Source organism: Suricata suricatta, chromosome 3 (assembly GCF_006229205.1).
Source record: "Suricata suricatta isolate VVHF042 chromosome 3, meerkat_22Aug2017_6uvM2_HiC, whole genome shotgun sequence".
NCBI classification, from domain to species: domain Eukaryota; kingdom Metazoa; phylum Chordata; class Mammalia; order Carnivora; family Herpestidae; genus Suricata; species Suricata suricatta.
The window spans coordinates 44,450,394-44,473,198 of NC_043702.1; the positions used below are offsets into that span (position 1 = coordinate 44,450,394).

The 22,805-nt window shown below is 35.2% G+C and overlaps 1 long non-coding RNA gene across 3 annotated transcripts in view; it reads right to left on the reverse strand.

The window, feature by feature from the left end:
* Positions 1–22,805, reverse strand: part of LOC115286439 — a 444,475-nt gene that overhangs the window by 121,392 nt on the left and 300,278 nt on the right. The window lies entirely within an intron of this gene.

The window sequence follows — 22,805 nt, forward strand, 5'->3', positions numbered from 1 at the left end:
AGAAAAGCAGTCCTCTAGTATTTCCTATATGTCAGGTATTCTTCTAAGCATGTTACATAAATTAACATTTTAAATCATTACAACAACCTTATGAGGAACCACCATTAATAACCTCATCATAGGGGTGCCTGGGTGGCTCAGTTGGTTAAGCTCAGGTATTCTTCTAAGCATGTTACATAAATTAACATTTTAAATCATTACAACAACCTTATGAGGAACCACCATTAATAACCTCATCATAGGGGTGCCTGGGTGGCTCAGTTGGTTAAGCGCCAGCTTCGGCTCAGGTCATGATCTCGCCTTTTGTGGGTTTGAGCCCCACGTTGGGCTCTGAGCTGACAGCTAGCTCAGAGCCTGGAGCCTGCTTCAGATTCTGTGTCTCCCTCTCTCTGACCCTCCCCTGCTCTCACTGTCTCTCTCTGTCTCTCAAAAATAAATAAAAGACATTTAAAAAAATTAAAAAAAATAACCTCATAATATAGATGGGGAAACTAAATTATGGAGAAGTTACCTTATTTGCCCAAGGGTACATAGCACCTAGTGGAACAGGATTCAATTCTAGGCATGCCCAAAACCCATGCTTTTCACCTCTAAACTCTGGTAATGCAGGCTAGAATGATCTCCTTAACCTTACTCTAGTGCAGATGAGATTGACATACTTTATTTCTCTCAGAAACATTCAAACTCCTGTTATGCTAACTAACTTTGCCAGGCTATTCCTAATGCTTTCCATTTTTGAACAGAGGTAGGTAACACACTCGTACCTTCTTTCTGATGTGCTCATTGCTAAGGTTAGCAGGGAAGTGTTATATTATTCTGGGGAAAGGTCAAAGTTGAAAATACTAGTGAAACATTCTTGGGCTCTAAACTGTACTTAGTGCCAAAACTGGGGAACAGAGAGGACACATCACCTGCCTGTGGCCAGATAAATAGTAAGTAGTAGACTTTAGATTCACACTCTGGTAGGAATTAGTATGTTTCTTGTGGATTTAGATAAGACCCTGACAGGTGACTGGATCCTGGGTTATCTTTTTGCTTGTTTATTTCTTCATTTTTGAGAGAGAGGGAGACAGAGCATGAGTGGAGGAGTGGCAGAGAGAGAGGAAGGCATAATCTGAAGCAGGCCCCAGGGTTCTGACCTGTCAGGACAGAGCCCGATGAAGGGCTTGAACCCGTGAACTGGGAAATCATAACCTGAGCTGAAGTTGGATGCCTACCTGACTGAGTCACCCAGTGGAACCTGGGTTATCTTTGACAGGAAACCTTCCCTCCACTTAACAGCATGCTCAGGAAGTCCAAGAATCCTGTAGTCCATTCCCAAGTTTCTGACATCTGAGATTGTGCAAACAATGCTCAGTAGCCTGCCTGAAAAATCTCAAATATACTATATGATAGAGGCAATACCCTGGAGTAGCCAGTGACAAGACCCCTGGTCACACCAGCCCTCTAGCTGGGTGAGCGGCCATCCTGAGCCAGCCATCAAACTGTGCATTTTCATAAACAGGTCTTGAACCCATGTTAATTAACTCTTCTTCTTTACAATATTGTTCCTCCCAAAACACAGGTGAATTCTGTGGTATTAAATATAAGACCAGGAGGAAGATTAAAGAATGATAACAAGGAAAGTAAAATCTGAATTGAAGACTAGATCATCACTGAAATTCTAATCTACTCTCTAAACTACAATATGTTTGCACTGGACTATGTCTGTTTAATAGAACTAAATTTAGTTTCCTCTTTGCCAAAGAGGAATAGATATACATTTAGAGCCAACCAGAATAAAGTGAGCTTCATGTTTGCACATATTTAAATAGCAGTGACTCAGAATTGCTCTATCTTATGTTTGTGTATGGGTGTGAAGTATGTTTTATGTATTTACCTGCCTACCTACCTACTTACCTCTATCTATTTATCTGACTACTTATGAGCCTATCTATAGCTATCATGTTGGATACTTATGTCAAGTACCTGGGAGCACCTGAATTGTCTACTGAAAGACAGTCATTGCCAATGTTACCAAATGTTTTAAATGTAAACAAAAATAAGGTAGATAAACTTTATACATACCAGTGCTTCACAAATAACTGCATGGATATCTACTTTTTTATTGTAATTTTTTAATTTAGGGAGACAGATCAGGAGAGAGGGGAAGAGAGAACCCACGTGCAAGGGACAGGGAGAGAGAGAGAGAGAGAGAGAGAAATCCAAGCAGGCTCCACACTTAGCATGAGCCCATTGCAGGGCTTGACCCCAGACCCTGGGATCATGACCAAAGCTGAAATCAAGAGTCAGATCCTCAATAGACTGAGCCACCCAAGCTCCCTTGGACATCTACTCTGAATAGTCATGGTTTAGTTGCTTATTCCTAGTTCAGGTTCTTGAATTTGTTTATGATTGGACTTAATTATTTGAGAAATAATAGTAACTTTCATAGTTTCAATTGTGTGGATGCCCTTTGACTTTTTTCTGGAACAACTCTGACATAATCTTTCAAAATTCTATTCACTAAATCAAAAGCATTTCTATGACAGTGCATGGTGATGGGAGAAGTATCAAATAATTTGTGAACTTTTATTACCATATCACTTCCAGTTTTAGCTCTGATAGGTAAAGAGCTTGAAAGTTGTCACTTCCTTCCTTATAAGAAAAAAATAAATAGGGTGCCTGAGTGGCTCACTCAGTAAAGCATCCGACTTCAGCTTGGGTCATGATCTCATGGTTTATGGGTTTGAGCCCTGCATCTGGCTCTGTGCTGACAGCTCAGCTCAGCCTGCCTTCTGATTTCTGTGTCTCCCTCTCTCTCTCTGACCTCTCCTGCTCACACTGCCTCTCTCTCTCTCTCACACACACAATAAATAAATAAATAAGTAAATAAATAAGTAAATAAATAAATAAATAAAACATTAAAAAATTTAAAAAAGAATAAATAAATTTTATTAATAAATTTGGTAAAATGCAATTTGACAGGTCTTAACACAATCGCATACCTATGAAACCATCACTGACTATAGTCACCATGAAAACATGGCTATAACTCTCAAATGGTTCCTTGTGTTCTTTGTAATTCCTCCCTTCCTCCTAACCTTCCTCACCCTATCTATATGCAGACATTAATTTGCTTCCTATCCTATGGATTACTTTGCATTTTCTAGAACTTTCTAAAAATGAAATTATGCAATAGGTATTTTTGTTTGTTTGTTTTGTCTGACTTGTTTCACTCAGCATATCTATTTTGAGGTTGATCTGTGCCATTACATGTATCAACAGTTGATTATTTTTATTGCTGAGTAGTATTCCATTGGTTGGATATACTGCAATTTGTGTATTCATTCACCAACTGATGAACATTTTCAATGATTCCGTGTTTTTGGATATTATCAACAATTGTACTCTAAACATTTATGTACAAATCTTTGTATGGACATATGTTATAATTTCTCTTGGAGAAATATCTAGGAGTAGAATGATTGAATCATATGGTAAATCTATATTTAATTTTTTAAAAAGCTGTTGAACTGTTTTCCAAAGCAGTCATACCACTTCCATTTCTAGCTCTGATAGGTAAAGAGCTTGAAAGTTGTCACTTTATTCCTTATAAGAAAATGCTGGGGGGAAAAAATCAACATTTCTTGGACCCATCCATCAGAGAACAGCGGTTGCAGAGAAAACCATTGCTCTGAAATCTAGAGACAGAGATAAATTTAGAGAGATATACTATCCGAGATTTGTCTACACGGACAGAAGACCCTCAACACCAGACATTGTTAGAATCACTTACTTAACTAGTAATTTTGACAAATCACTGGAGGCTGAATACAGACAACTGTGTGAGAGAAGAAAACCTTAAAGGCTGTAGTTCTAAGAGATTCCCCACACGTCCATGAAGCTTCTGTCCAGGAAATCCAGTGGGTTCTCCTGGTGAAGAAATAGGACCAATCTCCTGGCCCTGGAAAGAGGAAAGGAAGGACAGCTATTGTGAAAACAACCTAGATGCTTCTATTTAACAAAGGCCTACTTTCCAGAGGGAAGGTTGTTACCAAGAGGCTTACCACAAGATTTTGCCAAAACCTCATCCCAGCTAGCTGAACAAAATTCCATGCACTTCAGCCTGCCCTAGCCTTCTGCCCCACCTAGGGGAAAATTAAAACAAACAAACAAACAAACAATCATTAGGGAAGAGAGTTTCAAGTAAATAGATTAAGAATGTTGCAACAGGAGAAGAAGTATGGAGAAGAAGGTAGGGGAAGCTATATCCCTTGAGTAGGAACAAAAAGTCTCAGTAAGACCTTACTCTGAGATACAGGCTTGTTAAAACATTGAAATTTAAAAAGAAATTTATATAATACCTCCTTGTGTCATCACCATTCTAAAATGCCTTCAGCAGAACAGTGGAAATAGCTGAAAGATGGAGACTTTCTCTGAGGAACAGCAAAATGGTAAATCCCAAACCAAAGCCAAGATAAAAATGAAGACTTTAAGAATGTGAAAATGTCTGCATGGAGCCTGCTTGGGACTCTCTCTCCCTCTCTCTCGCTCTGCCCCTACTCCAATCACACTCTCTTTCTTTCTCAAACTAAATAAATAAACTTAAATTTTTTAAGTATTAAAATGTTTATTACACTGAAATTTTATTTCAGCTGACTTTATTGCAATAAAAAGGCACTATATTTTTTCTCATTTTTTTCCTAACCCATTTGCTTAAAATATAAATTCCTTACAAAAGTATTATAACCTAGGCTATACTATTGAAATAGCAAGTAAATAAAAATAAGACCTTGGAGAGTTACAACTAATTTTGAGATAAAATATAGCAGATACTATGATAAACTTTTTCCCTGAAGTTATTTTGCTAAAGCATGAGTGAACTAGAATAAGGAAATGTTTAGTTCTTGAAGTTCTGTCTGCTTGCATCAGAAATACAATTTTTCTTTATATTTGTTCTATGGGAAAAAAATCATCCATGGACCCTTTCTATTAATATATGGGTGAACACTTATGACTGAATAATTGAAAGCTCAAAAAGTATTAAATATAATGTCCAATCTTATTCCTAACTCTCAAATTAGGAAATGCTGGCAAAGGTTTATTTTCATAGGCATATTTTCATTAGTACTATTTAAAAAAATAAGGTAAGGATGATTTTTTCCTTTATGGAATTGATAATTTGGATATGACAAAAATTAATTTTTGTTTTATGAACAACCTATATGTTGCTTATATTACCAGCCATTAAAGTAGTGGGTCAGAAAAAAATATTTTAAGTATTGAAACTGGCTTTACTTCTGAGCAAACGGTAGCTTGAAAATAAAAATATTTCTGAGTGGAAAAAAGAAAATGACCAAAAAAGGAAATGATTAGATTTGGGTAGGAAATATAGCTGAGAAAGCTAAGAGAAAACAGAAAAACTCTTTGTGTTTCAAGGTTTAAAAATACTTATAGACAAAACAAATATAATAGTATCCATAACTCTTAACCAATCAATGTGACAGTTGGCCTGTATATTTTCCAGGAAATATAAAAAATGATAATAATATTTCAAAAATAAAAATATAAAAACCCAGGAACGACATGTTCTCAATGAAAGTGACATCTCAATAGCCGCATATGAAAACATTGAGCTTTTCTTCATAATTTAAAACCCAAGACTTCACAGGCAGACATTTAAAAGTAGAATCTTAAAATATACGTTTAAAACAGGAGAGAGGGAGATACAGATACAAGCAGAACAAAACAAAACTTGTCAGAAAAAGAAACATCAAATACAGAGGACAAAGTAGAAAATTTTAAACCTTTCTTTCAATCATAAGAAGTGAATTCAGAGGAGATATGAATGCCCCATTGCCAGTATACCTGTAGGGAAATAACTACCTACAAAAATAGATAATCACTGTGTGAAGGCAAGGATGGGATGAACAGAGAGGCTGTTAAACAACAACAAACTCAGAGTTATCAAGAGTTGGGATTTAGTGGAAATGAAATGCACTTTGTATAAATTGTTATGCTTGTTCTAAAATTATTTTTTTAGTAAACGTACATAATATTACCATTTTGTTTTGTTTTCAATGAATATTTGTCATATCATTGTTGTTTTATAAGCAATTCTTAGCTCTATAGCAATCTTTTCAGCCATTGAAAGTTCCCTATATTCTAGGCATTCCTCACTTAGCCTAAAAACAGTAGAGCTTGATTTGATGCAAGCAGTTTGTCTCCAGAGGCTGAGCACTCTTCACCACTGCGGCACTGTGAGGGTTCAAGTTAGAGAATCCCTCTAGCTTGTACTCAGATGTAATTGTACTCAACCAACCATCTATCGAAACCTTAGTCCTTAGTCAGGAAAGAGTCCTTTTGTTTCTGTCCTCTCACATAGGATGCAGAATCACCTGTTACACAATTTGGGACTACAAAAGTAATGTCCTTGGTGTAGGTAAACTCATCAGTGTTGTCTCTTTTTTTTTTTTGCGAGAGTACAAGTGGGAGAGGGCTGGGGTAGGGGCAAAGGATCTGAAGTGGGCTCTGCAGAGACAGCAGTGAGCCCGATGCGGGGTATGAACCCACAAACCGCAAGATCATGACTTGAACGGAAGTGAGACACTCAGCTGATTGAGCTACCCAGGCGCCCCCGTCAGTGTTGTTCAAAATATCTATGCTATGGGGCAGGGGAAGGGCTGGGATTCAACTCAGTATAAAATAATGCATCAGTGAGAGTGGAAACATTTTCATTCACACAACTTCAGCCATGGGGTAATATGACTGGTATCTGAATTCATCTTGAGTTGCCCATATTATCTGAAGCAATACCCATGAAAAGCATGAAAACAAACTGGTATTCTTTTAAAAATACAGTATACCTAAATGTATAGGCAAAATGATTTTTAAATTTCAGTGATGAGAATTTTAGACTAGATATATATATGGACAAATTCTTAATTTACTAGATGCAATTGATATTCTATGTTATTTCTGTTGTATAAAATTCTCTGCCATTTGGTAACCTACCTCTCTTAAGAGCATATTTCACAAGGAGTAGCCAAAGTAGTAAGGCTCTGGAAAGTTAGGCTGGTGCCTAGCCTGTGTTAGGTAATCACGATTGCTTATAAAGACATATGGACACATGTAACAGTCTGTAATAGAAGGTAAGGACCTCTGATACATTTTCCAGGCTTCCTGGTTTGAGTTAGAGAAAAATGGTGTTGTTAGAAACTGCTGAGGAGGTCCCAGTATCCTTTTGCCCGAACTGTTAGGTCTGGTTGGGAAATATAAATAAGTAGAAGTATTTGTGCAATTCTTCTGTAGATCAATGGAAGTAAATGACAAAAAGGAGATGCTTTCTTTCTTTTTTTTAAAGTTTATTTATTTATGTTAAAAGAGTGCAAGAAAAGCAGAGGATGAAGAGAGAGAGGGAGAGAGAGAATCCCAAGCAGGCTCTGCACTGTCAGCACAGACTTGGGGCTTGATCCCATAAACCCTGTGATCATGACTTGAGCTGAAATCAATGATTGGATGCTTAACTGAGCCACTCAGGTGCCCAAAGAGAGATGTTTTCTAAATTGTTCTTTTATTCTCCTGTGAGTGGATAAACTGCTAAATATACTGAGTACTTCTTTTCAGGCACTACTGATTATCTACGATTGATTTATTTTAATAAGAGAAACATTTCCTTTATGTAAATGCTTTCATTGTTTTTATTCTTAGCCACTTAAGCTCTGACTTGGAACATGAAATATGTATTTTTTTTTACTTTACTCTTTTTTCCCCCACTGTAAGTCCAACTCTGTATATTAACTTCTAAGAAAATTTTGAGTTATATTTACCTCTTCTGATTAAATCTGGACTTAGACCACTTTTTTCCAGCAATGCAATTAAACTGATGAATGTTTGCAATGTGTAGTTAAATAAAAAGGGAATCTCTAAGATTTTTTATTTGATTTGGTTTTAAAAGTACTTTTATAAAAATTATTTTTTTAGTTTATTTATTTTGAGAGAGAGAGAGTGAGGGGGAGGGAGGAAGAGAGAGAGAGAAAGAGGGAGAGAGAAAGAGAATCCCAAGCAGGCTCCTCACTGTCAGCACCATACCAGATGGGGCCTCCATCTCATGAACCGTGAGATCATGACCTGAGCTCAAACCAAGAGTCAGACGCTTAGCCAACTGAGCCAGTCAGGAGCCCCAAAAGTACTTTTATAAAAAATTATTGCTCCTAGTATTTTATCTCCTTGTTTGTTTAAGAACAATGATATTACCCAGCAGTACAGATTTTTTTTTCTTTCATAAACTTACGAGGGTTATTCTTCATTTTGAATTTTGTAAAAGTATCTGTATCTATCAGTATTTAACAACTGAATTGCTGTGAAGGTAAGCCAAGCTAAAAATTGAAATCACTTGAAATATAATATCTATTTTAATTTTGGTGATTTTAACACTAGTCCCCTTCATGTGATTTATTTTATTGTTTTATCTTTGATCTCAAACTAAAAAAGATATGCACTCTTCACTGGCAACCACTATCTATCTCACTTTCTGTATCCTTCTCCTCTTTTTTATCTCTATGTATCAGAGAACCCCAGAGCATAGACTCAGATTTCTTTTTTCTTTTCTCCTACTTTTATGCCCTATATGACACATTTAGTCCCATGGCTTCTAAATGCATCTATGTGCTGATAACCATCAAGTTTTATTTCTAGCCCTAAATTTTCTCCTTAACTCTAGACACATATTCATATGAGTATTCAACCTCTCCACCAGATGTCTAGCAAACATCTCAAATTTAGCACATTCAGATTTGGATTCTTGATTCCTACCTCCCATACCCCACTTACTAAACTTGTTCCTGCCATGATGTTCTCATATTTCAATGAATAGCACTACGATCTGCCTGTGTGCTGAAGTAAAAATCCTTGAAAAGAATCCTGGCATCATCTTTTCTCTTCTTATCCATAGCCTCTATAAAAACAAATTTCAAAGGCTTCACCTTTAAAATGTGTCCTGGAACTAATCACTTCTCACCACACTTAGTCCTCTCTCCATCTGTGCCTGCACTGCCACAGAAGCCTTCTCTGGGTCACTCTGCTTCCAGTCCTGGGTGATCCCTAACACATTATAATGTATTCATGGTAGTTGGGGATCCTTTTAAATATCAACCATATCAAGTCATTCTGCTATAAACCTTCAGGTGGTTATCCTTCATACTTTACCCAATGTCCCTTTCATGGCATATGTGATCTTGTCTGCCTATTTCTGCAAATTCATGTTGACTCTTTGGCCTTTGTTCCCTGTTGTTCTCCCACTCTAGACTTGCTATTATTTGAGTTCATCAAGTCAGTTCCTGCCTCTTTGCTAACTCTTCTTTATGCCTGAAAAGCTCTTAAGCCTGCATCTAGATAGCTCATTGCCTCAGTCCATTTAGATCTCTGCCCAAATATCTCTTCTTGGAGAGATGACCTTCATTGTTCAACCTAAAATTAGCATCCCTCTTCTCTCTTTGCCCTCTGACCCTTCCTAATTTTTTCTTTGTAGTAGTTATTGCTACCCAACTTTGTATTACATATTCATTTTTTTCTTCTTTCTCCATTGTACTTCTTGTTTACTCTTTTTTATTAGATTATCTGGTTCTAACCTGTTTTTCTGGCCTAATTATTTACAAAGTCTAATCACACGAACTTCTACCAAGTAGACTATTGCATGATTATAGAACATAGTGTATGCTTTCCTAGCTTCATACATTTTCTTTTTTTCCTCTTTGACTTTATTCAAGTTTCTTGTCATATGCAATTGCAAATTACTCAATCTTATGTTCAAGAGATAATTATGATAAAAGCTTGTGCTAACACAACATCCCTCAAACTCATCCAGACTCATTTGTACTTCCTTTATGCCAGTTGCTCTATTATTATTTTTGAATGCTGCCAACATGTCTTTTCTTGCTTGCTGAAGTCCGGGATTTGATACTTCATCTTTCCTATCCCTTCAGATATCAATCGTTATATGTTTGCTGAATAAAATCATGCTTTCTCGAACATGGTTTCAAAAATATTTTTCCCACAAATCTTAATAATTTTACTCGACCTTTATAGTTTGCAAACTTGCACTGCTTTTCACATAGTTAAGCACATGCTCATTATGAAATAATAAATCTAAAATATTGCAAGCAGGTTATTTTTAGTTTAGTTATCCTGTTTTAGTGAACCAAGCCACATTAAAGCAATCTAACTTATCAGTGTAATTTATCTTTTTGAACAAAAATCATTTCTTGAATACCATTCAAGTGATTTGCTTTAAAACAAATTTGTGATTGCTCTGAAAATAATTTTAAGATTTTTTAAAATTCCTTTACCTCACTTGTCTTCACAGATGCTTCAACTGTGTTTTAAAGAAAATGAGATATTCACTTTCATAGTGGTTTCTGAGTCTATATTATCTGAGCAGCCTCAGTCACTTCCATACTACTTATAGGAATCATCGGTATCTTTTGGTTTTACTTGGGGAAAAATAAGATAGCCCCTAATCAGTGAACCAAACTGACCAATAGAAATGCTCCAAATACCTATCATATTGAACACATTTGACTAAATCAAGTTGTGCTCAGTTTTAAGAGGAAGATAATAAGGAGAAAATAAATGTTTTCATCATATTTAAAGGAAAATGTCTAATAAGGAGGAAAATAAACAGTATGTGTGTATGTGTGTGTGTATTCTGTAGTTTAAAGAGATTAATCTTAGTATATTTTATTGTCAATCAGAAGATTACTTCATCTTGCAAGCTATATTTCCATTAAGTGATCCTTTATCTCTCTTCTAGCAGAACATTGGGAACCACTAAGGTTCAACAAGCACATCTCCTGCTTCATGGAGCTACTATGAAAAACAATTATTTTTCTTATGTCGTAGTGTGGCATTCCACATTTAATATATTCTGAAGAAATTTTAAACATGTGATGCAACAATATACTAATTCTTCATTTTGATACTCTTTTCAACCTACTATTTGTATAGATAACACAACTATTGAAATTTTCCAATGCATTTTATTTCTATATTTGGAGTTCAATGGTCTCCAGATTTTGAAAAGAAAAATAGCTGAATGTCTTTTTTTTTCTGGAGAAACTCTGAGGCCATGTTTAAATCAATCAAACAAAAGCATTAAAAAATAGAATTCATCTTAATTGAAATAGGTTATTTGGGAGGTACTGAAGAATTTGGAGGAATCCTAATTCCTAAAGTCTTTCTTAACATTTCCAAATTCACTTCCTACCATTCTCAGTGGGACATTTGTGAGGTTTCCCATTGTGAGCCTAGTCTTTTTTTTCTTTCTATTATCTATCTATCTATCTATCTATCTATCTATCTACCTACCTATCTACCTACCTACCTACCTACCTACCTACCTATCTATCTAAAAATTTGAGTAGAATTGACACATAATGTTACATTAGCTTCAGGTGTACAACTTAGTGATTTGACAAGTTTATACATTATGCTGTGTTTACAAATATAAACCATGTGTTTGATTGCATTCTTATTACAGTATCATTATCTGCATTCCTCAAACTTTGCTTTTTATTTTTGTGATTTATTCCATAACTGGAGGCCTGAATTTCTCTCTCCCTTTCATCTATTTTGCCTAACCCCTCACCTCAATCCCCTCTGGCATCCATCAGTTTGTTCTCTGTATTTATAGCTCTGATTCTGCTTTTTGTTAGTTTCTTCATTTTTTTTTATTCCATTTATAAGTGGAATCATGTGGTATTTTTCTTTTTCAGTCTGACTTATTTCACTTACCATAATGCCCTCTAAGTCCATCCATGTTGTCTCAAATGGCAGGATCCCATCCTTTTTTATGACTGTACAATATTCCAGTGTGTGTGTGTGTGTGTGTGTGTGTGTATGTGTGTGTGTGTGTGTATACATTTTTCTTATCCATTTGTCTAATGATGGACACTGAGCCTGGCTATTATAAATAATGCTGCAATAAATGTAAAGGTGCATATATCTTTTCAAATTAGTGTTTTTGTTTTCTCTGGATAAATACCCAGTATCAGAATTTTTGGATCATATGTATGGTATTTCTATTTTTAATTTTTCAAGGGACACCATACAGTTTTTCCCAGTGGCTATACAAATTTACATTCCTACCAACAGTGCACAAGGATTCCTTTTTCTCTTCATCTTTGCCAATACTTGTTTCTTGTCTTCTTGATTTTAGTCATTCTAACAGACATGAGGTAACATTTCATTGTGGTTTTGATTTCTATTTCCCTGTTGATTAGTGATGTTGAGCATAACTTGATGAGTCTGTTGGCAATCCATATGTCCTCTCTGGTCTTCTGCCCATTTTTAAATAAGATTGTTTGGTTTTTTTTGGTGTTGGGTTGTATGAGTTCTTTATATATTTTGGATATTCATCCCTTATTGGATATATAATTTGCAAATATGTTCTCCTATTCAGTAGACAGTCTTTTTGTTTTCTTGATGATTTTATTTGTTGTGCTAAAGCTTTTTATTTTGATGTAGTCTCAATAGTTTATTTTTGCTTTTATTTCACTTGCTTAGGAGACATATCTAGAAAAATGTTGCTATGGTTGACTGATATCAGAGAAATTACTGCCTATATTCTCTTTTAGGATTTTTATGATTTCAGGTCTCATGTTTGATCTTTAATCAATTTTGAGTTTGTTTTGGTGTATGGTGTCAGAAACTAGTTTAGTTTCATTCTTTTACATGTAGCTGTCCAGTTTCCCAGCAGCATTTATTGAAAAGATTGTCTTTTCCCCAATCTATATTCTTGTCTCCTTTATCACAGATTAATTGACCACACATATGTGGATTTATTTCTGAGGTTTCTATCCTGTTCTGTTGATCTATGTGTCTATTTTAGTGTCAGTACCATAATGTTTTGATTATTGCAGCTTTGTAGTTTATCTTGAAATCTGGGATTTTGATACCTCCAGCTTTGTTCTTCTTTCTCAGGATTGCTTTGGCTATTCAGCATCTTCTGTGGTTTCATACAAATTTTAGTATTATTTATTCTAGTTTTACAAAAAATGTTATTTGTATTTTGATAGAGATTACATTGAATCTATAGATTGCTTTGGGTAATATGGACATTTTGACAATATTAATTCTTTCAGCTCATAAGATGGGATATTTTTCCTCTTGTTTGTGTCATCTTCAATTTCTTTCATCAGTGTTCTATAGTTTCCAGAGTATAGGCCTTTCACTTCTTTGGTTAGGTTTAGTCCAGGTGTTTTATTATTTTTGGTACAATTGTAAATGGTGGGATTTGTGGTTATTTGTTTGTTTGTTTTAATTTCTCTGTGACTTCATTGTTAGTGTATAGACATGCTATCAATTTATGGGTATTAATTTTGTATCCTTTATTCAATTTGTTTATTACTACTAGTAGTTTTTTGGTGAAATCTTAAGATTTTCTATGTATACATGTTACCTGCAAAAAGTGACAGTTCAAATTCTTCTTCATCAATATTGGTAACTCTTACTTCTTTTTCTTGTATGACTACTATGGCTAGGACGTCTAGCACCATGTCAAATAAAAGTGGCTGGAGGAGACATCCTTGTGTTGCTCCTGACCTTAGAAGGAAAGTCCTTGGTTTTTCACCATTGAGGATGATGTTCGCTGTGAATTTTTCGTGGATGGTCTTTATTATGCTAGCCTTAAATGCAGAGTTGTAATGTCTTAAATAAAACAAACAAGCAAAAGCCAATGTTCTGTAAGTTCCAGGTGTTGCCTACCAAGTCACCCAAGATCTTCCCTGTGGGCCATTGTTAAAGTTTATTTAGCTACTTGTCAGCCGATAACCACCAATTTTTCATCCCAAGATGGATACTTTTCAGTCTTTCTGAGGTATAATTATAATGTTTAGAAATAAATTTAGCATTCATCTGTTGGTGGTAAATTCTTCCAATTTTTTTGAAAATGAATTTATTTTATTGTTCTTGATATTTTTAGTTAGTATTCAATTTTAGTTTGTCAATTATTTCTTCTCAGTACTTCAAACACTCTTGTTTTATTTTATAAATAAATATATATAAATAAATATGTATAATTACATAATTACTGTCAATATTACTTTCCTTCAAAAACATTATTTTCCTATAAATTTGACTATTTTTATAAAAGCTAATAATTATGAGCCTGAACTAAAGATGCTTTCATCCAGAGAAGATTTACTCCCCCCCTGGGAATATTAACAATTAGAGATACCAATCTTATTTCTTCTTTTAGATTCCCTGGGTCAATCCAGTAGACTGTCTGGTTCACCTCTTCCCTCTTCCCTTAGACAATATAACATTTGGAGTGTTCCTTAGGGAAAGCATACTTATTTAATTAATTAATGACTTAATTATTTACTAGAGAGAGAGAGAATGACTGGGGTAGAGGGGCAGAGGGAGTGATAGAATCTTAAGCAGGCTCCATGCTGTCCACACAGAGCCCAATGTAGGATTGAATTCCACAACCCAGGATCATGACTTAGCTGAAATCAAGAGTATGATGCTCAACCAACTAAGCCACCTACACATCCCTCTCTTATACCCTCTTTTACACTTACTAATTCAAATTCAGGTCAGGGTTTTTCCCCTCCCATACCAGGAGTCTCCTTTACTTCCATTCCCCCAACTAAGTTTCCCAACAAAATTCATATGTTATTCATCCACTTTTCTACATTGATAAAACCCTAGGTATATATGCTGCACTAGAAGTAAAAATCAATTTTCTTTAATTATCTGAGTAATTTTTTTTTATTTAGTAGTTTTGTATTATATTTCACAAAACTTCAACACAAAGCTAATTAAATTTTTGAGAAAAAAATATTTATTGGTCCACATAACTGTTTCCAAATCTCTGGAAACACTCAGGAATGGTATAAAAGGGCTCCCAGAAATAGTTGTAAAATCTTTCTAAGTTCTGTTGCTGGTTTTGCTCTAAAATTTACTGTTTCTCTGAATTGCAGATTTTTTTTTCTTCTGAAATGCTGATCTTGTTTCTAAAGCTGCCAAAGAATGTGTCTCACTTGGCCAACATTTACAACTATTTCATTTTGCTCTGCAAAGGGTAACTTGTCCTTTTAGATTTTCTATAACCCTCTTTTATCCACTTAATAATGTGGAACAATTTCCCTTGGCCTGAATCAAAGCACTTTTGACCGGTCATTCCAATACTTCCTTCAGTCTTAGTATTCCTACATGAAGCGGCTGTCTTTTGACAATTTCCTGTGAATTTAATGAAAGGTCTTAATCTTAGTATCTTAGCATTCAAGGTCTTCACTTTTTAATGGCGGTTCTAAAAAACTGTCATGCAAACAAGAGTTCTGCCAGTTTGCTTTGATATCACACTTTAACAAAAATATGGTTATTTATTTATAATTTGATGAGTGCCAAGAGTGTAAATATTGCTATATAAGTATAAACTATCTAATTTTTGAGATGAGAAATGTCCAAAGAAAGCTGCTGCTTCTTCTTTTTCTTAATGTTTATTTCTTTATTTTGAGAGAGAGCACCAGCAGGAAGGGAAGGTGCAGAGAGAGGGAGAGAGAAAGAATCCCAAGTAGTCTCCATGCAGTTAGCTCAGAGCCCAATGGGGGCTTGAACCCACAGACTATAAGATCATGACCTGAACCAAAACCAAGGGTTGGATGCTTAACCGATTGAGCCACCTAGGGGCCTCCACCAGAGAAAGCTATTACGGAGAAGTGAAGATAAATGAGAAAATTATAGGGTGAAAAAAAAGGAAATAAAAAAGCAATCTGGGAAGAGGAAATACAGTTATAAAAACAAAAGCACAGAGTGACTAATTTGTATTCTGTGATGGAAATGTTTAGAAATGACCTTGGGAGGAGTGGGAAGAATTTTAACATCAGAGGATATGTTTAAAGTAAGACTTTGAAATCTAAGAACAATATGAGATATTTAATGTGTAAAAAAGAATTTCACTTGAAATTAAAACAAAAAAAACAAACAATTCTAACAGTGAGAGAGAGAGAGAGAGAGAGAGAGAGAGAGAGAGAGAGACTTGGCTGAGAGTAGGAGCTAGGTGCATCTGAGGAGATCAATTTGGAGCTATGGCAGTGATTGAAGTGAGTAATAATGGTGGGTTGGACTGTAGTAATTACAATGGAAATGGAGAGAAGGAGGTAGATTTAAATGATATTGAAGCATGTAACCTACAGGTTTTAGCCACTGTTATAGAGTGATTAAGTACAGGAGTCTACAAAATTAGCATAAGTTTTCAATGAAAATTTTCTTTTCATTCTTGATGAATAGATGAAGAAAAACCACTATATTCAATCAACACTGCCCTCTTCCCATTTTCAATAGATTTCCCCCCTTTTAAAAAAAAATATAAGTTATTGTCAAGTTAGCTAACAGAGTGTATACAGTGTGCTCTTGGCTTCAGGAGTAGATTCTCATGGTTCATTGCTTATATACAACACCCAGTGCTCATCCCAACAAGTGCCCTCCTCAATGCCCATCGCCCATTTTCCCCTCTCCCCCACTCCCACCCCCATCAACCCTCAGTTTGTTCTCTGTATGTAAGAGTCTCATATGGTTTGCGTCCCTCTTTGTTTGCAACTATATTCCCCCTTACTTCCCCCATGTTCTTCTGTTAAGTTTCTCACATTCTTCATATAAGTGAAAACAATGATATCTATCTTTCTCTGACTGACTCATTTCACTTAGCATAATACCCCCCAGTTCCACCCACATTGTTGCAAATGGCAAGATTTCATTCTTTCTCATTGCCAAGTAGTATTCCGTTGTATATATAATGATTCATAGGGACACATGTACCCCAATGCTTATAGCAGTGCTTTCAACAATAGCCAAATTATGGAAAGAGACCAAATGTCCATCAACTGATGAATACATAAAGAAGATGTGGTTTATACATACAATGGGCTCCCTTTTTTATGCCAAGTATCTTTTGCCTCTTGCACTTTTTCCTCTCAAAAATGAATGAAATCTCTCCCATCCTCCTCTCTGTATTAGGCACAAAGCAGCACTTGGTTATTTTTAGTAACCCCCAATGCCCACTCTATTTTTGTTTGTTTTTTGTTTGGAAAATTCAAACCAATAGATTTCAGTATCAGAACCTTTCGTATCTTCATGGCACATAGAGGAGGGACACTAAAAGAGCTTCTTTGTCTTTTCCCAGTTCTCTTTTCTTGAAATGATGGACTTACTTTATCCTCAAATATACTTTGAATAATTATTGTAGAATTAAAAATTCTGTATGAGAAAGCTCTCTCTTATTTATCAATGGCATAGGCTTAAGTTGACAGGAAAATGTCCTTCTCATTTGCCTGATCTATGATACTATTCTCTGATAACACATTCTGATGGCCTGTGGATGGCTCCTAAAGATCTAAACTGGCTTTAGAATTGATTTCATTATTGTTTTTGGAGTGGCAAGCCACCTTATACAGCTTAGGTTCTGTTTTGGGATCTTTCCAAGATACATTAGAATCTGTGCTACTAGTTTACAATTTATTAAAATTTAAATTTTGCATTGGAATTGCATTAGTGTTCTCCGAAGGGGGGAAAAAACCCTTTATATTTATTATGAGAAATTGACTCCCATAATTATGGAGGCAGAGAAGACCCACAATATGCTGTCTCTAAGCTGGAGACCTAGGAGAGCTGGTGGTGTAATTCCAGTCCAAGGGCAGAGGACTGATAACTCAGCTCATGTGGGCAGGCAACGAGGGACACGTGTCCCCTCCTTTGCTTTTTGTTTCATTCAGGCCCTTGCTAGCCTGGATAGTGCCCCCTCGCAGTGGGAAGGGTAACTTACTTGTCAAGTCCACTGATTCAAACACTAATATCATCTGGAAACATCTTCACAGACACATGCAGAAAAAATACTTAATATAGACATCCTGTGGCCAAACTACATTGACACATTAAAATTTACTATCACAAGAATCATTTGCTATATGAAACAATATATTGCAAAACAAAAATCCAAGCATCAAATTGCATTTTATACTGTCAGAGACAAAATTAAAGAGACATTTTTCAGTCTTTTGCAATAGATCTGTATGCCAGATCTGAAGAGTAGATTGTTGAGTTAGGGTGTTTTTGGCTTAGACTTGCAGAGGGAGTAGACAATTTACAGGTGGGTGATTTAGGGGTGTGATCATGAGAAGCGTCTGTCAGTTAGCTGAATGAGAAATGCTTATCTCTGTGTCTAGCTCTTTTCAGAGTGACAAACAATTCTAATCTCAGCTAGTCATTCTTGAGACAAAGAATAAGAATTCAGGGTGTCCACATTTAGTCTTATTATTTATATTCCAGGAAGTTATCTACAGGTCTTATGGGAGTCAATAAAAGAGTAGACAGCAAATCTTATCTAAATCTTACGGAGAAGTGTGGTTCTTTATGGGAAATTGTTTCCTGGAACACAAAATGCTGGTAAGGGAAGATTTCAAAAAGTGAAAGTGTAGAGGGATTTCTTACAAGTAACTGTTTCCTGGGAAAGTAGGGCTCAGGTAAAGTTTAGCATTGTTAATTTTTTACATGTGAATTATAAATCCTTGCTATAAATTTATTTCATCACTTCTTCCTAGGTGCTGCTTATTTTATAACACTGGGTCACAACTTGAATTTTGGAAATTTTTGAGTAAAGAGAAGCTAATAAAGAGGATAACTTCAGAGGAATACATTTAGTTTTATCTAGAGTTTTCAGGAATATGAGGCCATCTGTTTTATGTTTATGTTTACTTTGGTAAATTTGTCATTTTACATTTTTCATTTGTTTTATTTATATTGTGAAAACACAGAGTTTAACTATTCATGATTAGAATATACTGCTACCAAACCAGTTCCTTGTTGAAATGGAACACTAGCTTGTTTGGGGAATTATTTTATAGTGCCTTTAAATCTGACCTGTCTACATCATATCGATTACATATGAATCAAATCTTTCAGAGTATTATTGTTTTAACACTTTTCTTGGAAGCTTGCCAAGAAATCTCTCCTAGGAGTTCCACAAAATTATACCCGTGCTTGTATTCTATCAGACTATGCACCTTCCCATTCTGCATCAATGAGCATCCTTCTGTTTCAGGGGAAATTTCAAGTAAAGACTCCACTTGAGTTTTTCCCCCAGTAACTGCTTGTTCATCACCTCAGACTAGTTGCCAAGCAATAATATGCTTGTTTTATAGTCAGTGGGAAGGAATTCAGTGGTGCTTTTCCATTTATAATGCCTCTCAATGAGAAAGGAGGTTGTCAGGCAAGAGATGACACAGGACAGGAGCAGGAAAAAGATTTTAGAGTTAAGAATTCACACCAAATACCATTCCAGATTCTATATTGAGTCAATGTTTTAAACTTCTATTTTGAAATAACTTTAGATTCAAATAAAAGTTGCAAGAATAGTACAGAGAGTTCCTGTGTATCTTTCAGCTAGGTTTCCCTAATGATAGTCTCTTACGAAACCATAGTGTGATTATCAAAATCAGAACTAAACTACAGACTTTCTTACCATTTCACTAGCTTTTACAGACACTTCTTTTTTTTGCATTTTGTTGTTATTTCATAATTCTATAAAATTGTACCAAATATATAGATTTGTATAGCCTCCACTAAAATCTAGATAGAAAACTGTTCTGGCACTCCAAAGAACATTTTTCAATCTAAAATTTTATTTTTTCTTTATATCTTTTATTTCTTTGCCAAAATTTCTATTTTTATTTGAACCCAAAGCATTCCTAACTTGTCATAGTATTTTGTATTTTATGATACCTATTTAAAATCACTGTCAGATAATTACAACTCTTCAGTTTTGTTGTCTGTTGATTTTCTTTCCTCATTCAAATTGATATTTCTGATTCTCAATATGATGAATAATTTGGGGATACATTCTGGAAATTTTAAGTCATATTATAAGACTATTTCTATTTATATCCTCTATGTTAGTAAGTAATCTACCGGCTAATGTTCAGAATGCATGTCCTGGCCCACTTTTGTGAGCTGTAGTTTAAATGTTAATTGAGATTTCAAAACCTTGCAGTGCTAATCTGGTCTGCTCTGTTATGTGCTTTTCAATGACTGACCAATCTGAAACCTTGGTAATATTCTGCACCATAGGCTGGTTTTCAAATATTTTGCTTTGTGATTGATTGGTTTCATGCATAGGTCACTCTGAAATCTGCCTAGAATTTCATACATAGAATCCCTGTCTGCAGCTCCCTTCTATCCCTATGCATGACTTCCAGGTTCTAACTGGGTAGAAGCCTGGTGCTTCCTCTTTGCTATCATTCATTTTGAGCAAGCTTGGGATAGTCAACAGGACTCCCATTTCAAAGTCTCCACAGTACATGAAGGAGAGATGAAGGGTGCTACTTCTTTGCTGATGTTCACTTAATTTATGATTGGGATTATCCACATAGCTTAATTCCAGTTTCCATAGCTACAATGTTCAGTGTGGGGGAGGGGAATGCACCTTTGATCATGGGAGTGCAGTGTGGGAATGGTTGTTATGGCTCTGACACACAGTCTTCACAATTCATGGAGGAAAAAGGTAGGGATTCTGCCTACTTAGTGTAGAGCAGGGAGGGAAGACAGAGCTCTGTCCACAGTCTCTATGGCACTCTGTGGGGGAAACCATGAGGCACAACTTTCATCTTATTATTCCAGATCTGGACAAGAGTCAAAAGAGTTACGTCCTACAGAGTCATCCTTTTCCGAGTCTTTGTGTAAAGAAGCTATGCTTTGTTGCAGCTTTAAAAAAACATTTTTTGCATTAACCAAGCTAGGATATATGGATGCAAAACAGACCAAAAAAAAAAAAAAAAACCCAGAGAATTCACTTCTAAGCCATTCCTCAAGTCATAACATTCCTAGTTAGTTTGTTTTCTTTCTCTGCTTTTAGGTTTTTCTGACATTTGTTTATTTTGTCCAGGGTTTTTAGTTGTAATTAGTAGGAAGAATAAAAGAGAATATACTAACTCTTATTCTAGAGTGATAAGGACCAACTTAGTTAATTTTAAGGGCAGATATTCAGTCTAAACTCATTTTCTGTTTTTTAGCATTTGCTAAATATATTCTGAGTGTTATTAAATCTCCTGGAGAATTATACAGAAGTAGAAAACTTAGTCCCAGATCTCAAGCCTATTATAATCAAATTCAGTCAAAATATATGAAAACCTTATGTTTTCCAGAGACATTTCTGAGCTAGGGATAAATATCATAGACTAGTTGGGAAACAGATATTCAAACATATAATCCCATTACAAATGGATAAATAATATATTATGAAATGTTTTAAAGCTTACTGAAGCAATGAATTTTCTCTTTTTATATATGTACATTACTGCTACCTTGCGACAACTGAGTTGGTTTTTGGGAGTTAGGCAGGAATTTGATAGACTATTGGGAAAATGAGACAGAGTAAAAATACAAATTTTCATATAAGGAATCTCCAAATTCACATGACCAATAAAGCCTATATATAGAGATACAACTATTAGATGTGAGAAAAGGAAAAGGATAAGGAACAGGAGAAATGAGGGAAAATTTACTATGGTTTGGTTTCATGGAGCTGTATTTTAGCTGTGAGGATCAGTTACAGAGGAAGGCGAACTTTGCAAATTCAGGGCATGACAGAAATGTGGGGGAAAGCCACATGTGTTTCTTACTATGTGATAGTCATGTGCTCCTATTTTGAGAAGAATCTTAAGAAGGAGCTGATTATCAGTCATTAAATCAAATTATTTAACTAATTTTTTTAAGTGTATTTACTTATTTTTTTGAGAGAGACACAACACAAGCAAGGGACTGGCAGAGAGAGAGAGCATCCCAAGGAGTTTCCACACTGCCAGCTCAGAGTCTGATGCAGGGCTAGAACCCATGGAGAAAATGCTATGAGCCGAAACCGAGAGTTGCAGGCTGTGGACTTCTCCCTGTATACTCACATGGTTGGAAAATGGGGTAATGTGCTCTCAGGTCTTTTTTATAAGGGTAGTAATCCCATTTGTAAGGGTTCCATCCTTATGATTTAATCTCCCAAAACATCCCCTTCCTAATACCATCACACAGGAAGTTAGAATTTCAATATATGCATTTTGGGGGAACACAGTATTTAGTCTGTTGCAATGTAAAAGGTAAGTACAGAGCTGCTAAAATTAAACATCAGTATAATACCTATATAATGCAATGCTCACTAGTATCCATGAATAAGAGAAATCAAAGTTAAAGAAAGCCAAGACCCTTAATTAAGGGTCAGAATTAATCTGTAAGAATGATTCTGAGGTGACATGACCATTTTATTTTAAAGACCAGAGAGAGAAAATATAGTAATAATAATAATACTTCTTTATATAACTAAAATTCTTGTTTTATTACAATTAAAACAAACAAAAAACCCTACGTGACTTAGCAACTCTTTCTCTTTGAAAAAAATTTATAATTTATTTTTGAAAATGTCATGCCATTTTTAGACTCTAATTATATTTGATATTAGATCAATTATAATAGAAGAAAGGCCAAAATCAACTTTTAAGAATACTTTCATACTACATTGACCTATACAATAAAATTAATTTTGAAATAGTTGAGTTATCTGATTTTAAATAAGCCAAGGTATTAAGATTAAAGATGTGGAAAATTAAATTTCTCTAAAGTTGATGAAATGGCTTACAATCTCTTCAGTATGTAATAGCAATCAAATAAGTCCATTGAAATCATATATTTATTTCTTAATCTTTTACCAACTGATGGCATATTAAAAACAATCACATTGTTTAGAAAGGCCAAACTTGCCACATCAAAGCAGGGAAGACTGACAGGCA